This window comes from Acipenser ruthenus, unplaced genomic scaffold (genome assembly GCF_902713425.1).
Source record: "Acipenser ruthenus unplaced genomic scaffold, fAciRut3.2 maternal haplotype, whole genome shotgun sequence".
Taxonomy (NCBI): Eukaryota; Metazoa; Chordata; class Actinopteri; order Acipenseriformes; family Acipenseridae; genus Acipenser; species Acipenser ruthenus.
Window position 1 is genome coordinate 10001 of NW_026708147.1, and position 2500 is coordinate 12500.

Genomic DNA, 2500 nt, shown 5'->3' on the forward strand with positions numbered 1-2500 from the left:
CTGGAGCTGTCCCCGGGGTCCTGGAACCCTGCCCGGGCAAGTGGGAGCCAGCCCGGGGAGGCTGGAGCTGTCCCCGTGGTCCTGGAACCCTGCCCGGGCAAGTGGGAGCAGAGGCCTGGGTGGTGGGAGGCGGGAGCAGAGGCCTGGGCGGCGGGAGCTGTCCCCGGGGCCGTGGAACCCTGCCCGGGCAAGTGGGAGCCAGCCCAGGGAGGCTGGAGCTGTCCCCGGGGCTGTGGAACCCAAGCCGGGGCAGTGGGAGCAGAGGCCTGGGTGGTGGGAGCCAGCCCGGGGCCGTGGAACCCTGCCCGGGCAAGTGGGAGCCAGCCCAGGGAGGCTGGAGCTGTCCCCGGGGCTGTGGAACCCAAGCCGGGGCCGTGGAACCCAAGCCGGGGCAGTGGGAGCAGAGGCCTGGGTGGTGGGAGCCAGCCCGGGGCCGTGGAACCCAAGCTGGGGCAGTGGGAGCAGAGGCATGGGTGGTGGGAGGCGGGAACTGTCCCCGGGGCAGTGGAACCCAAGCCGGGGCCGTGGAACCCAAGCCGGGGCAGTGGGAGCAGAGGCCTGGGTGGTGTGAGACGGGAGCTGTCCCCGGGGCCGTGGAACCCAAGCCGGGGCAGTGGGAGCAGAGGCCTGGGTGGTGGGACCCAGCCCGGGGCCGTGGAACCCAAGCCGGGGCAAAGGCTGGAGCTGTCCCCGGGGCCGTGGAACCCAAGCCGGGGCAGTGGGAGCAGAGGCCTGGGTGGTGGGAGCCAGCCCGGGGCCGTGGAACCCAAGCCGGGGCAAAGGCTGGAGCTGTCCCCGGGGCCGTGGAACCCAAGCCGGGGCAGTGGGAGCAGAGGCCTGGGTGGTGGGAGCCAGCCCGGGGCCGTGGAACCCAAGCCGGGGCAAAGGCTGGAGCTGTCCCCGGGGCCGTGGAACCCAAGCCGGGGTGGTGGGAGGCGGGGGCTGTCCCCGGGGCCGTGGAACCCTGCCCGGGGCGGTGGAACCCAAGCCGGGGCAGTGGGAGCAGAGGCCTGGGTGGTGGGAGCCAGCCCGGGGCCGTGGAACCCAAGCTGGGGCAGTGGGAGCAGAGGCCTGGGTGGTGGGAGGCGGGAACTGTCCCCGGGGCTGTGGAACCCAAGCCGGGGCCGTGGAACCCAAGCCGGGGCAGTGGGAGCAGAGGCCTGGGTGGTGGGAGCCAGCCCGGGGCCGTGGAACCCTGCCCGGGGCAAGTGCGAGCCATAGCCTGGGTCCCCATTCAGTAACATGACCATAGGCACAGTTAGCTGACATGACCAGAGGCGGAATTAGCTGACATGACCATAGGCGGAATTAGCCTACATGACCAGAGGCACAGTTAGCTGACATGACCATAGGCACAGTTAGCTGACATGACCAGAGGCGGAATTAGCTGACATGACCAGAGGCGGAATTAGCTGACATGACCAGAGGCGGAATTAGCTGACATGACCATGGGCAGAAGTAGCTGACATGACCATGGGCAGAAGTAGCTGACATGACCATGGGCAGAAGTAGCTGACATGACCATGGGCAGAAGTAGCTGACATGACCATAGGCACAGTTAGCTGACATGACCATAGGCAGAAGTAGCTGACATGACCATAGGCAGAAGTAGCTGACATGACCATGGGCAGAAGTAGCTGACATGACCATAGGCGGAGTTAGCTGACATGACCATAGGCACAGTTAGCTGACATGACCATAGGCACAGTTAGCTGACATGACCATAGGCGGAGTTAGCTGACATGACCAGAGGCGGAATTAGCTAATATGACCATAGGCGGAATTAGCTGACATGACCAGAGGCAGAATTAGCCTACATGACCATGGGCAGAAGTAGCTGACATGACCAGAGCTCCAATTAAAAGTTACCTTCTTCTGAAGGGACAGATTTGCTATGTGTTACGGAGCGAGAGTTCCAGGAGGTCCCTGTGAACTCGTGGCTTCCTCCCTTAATGCAACTAGATGGCAGATACACTGGGGAGGTAGGTGCATATTACTAGGGGCACGGCATTTTCGATCAAAAAAATATTTCTAAGTCAGGACGGAGGTTCATTCTAAGGGCACGAGCGACCGATCTAAGCCGTGTGGGAGGCCCTGCACCCCGGTCAGGGTCCCCCTTCACCCCCTGGCGACATCCTCCCTTGGAAGTCTGCCCGGTGGCCCCCTCCCGCGCCCGGCGCCGGTTCAGGCCGGGCTGGAGGCCCCGTTCCTCGGGCTCAGGACCGGGCTAAGCCCCCTTAAGGACCTGGCCAAGCTCTGGTCACGTTGCGGGAAGGGGGGGGGGGTTGACCTCCCGTGCCCGGGCGCCCGTTCATGCGGGCCTGGAGGCTCCCATTTCCGGCTCGAGAACTGGGGTTTGCGCCCTTGGCTCCTCCGTGCGTTCCCTTTCAGTCTCTGGTCATGTCTACCTTCTCCGGAGGTGATTTGGGAGCCATGGTCATGTTGAGGGGAATTTTCGGAGGGAAATCCCTATCTTTAACATTATATGACCAGAGTCCGG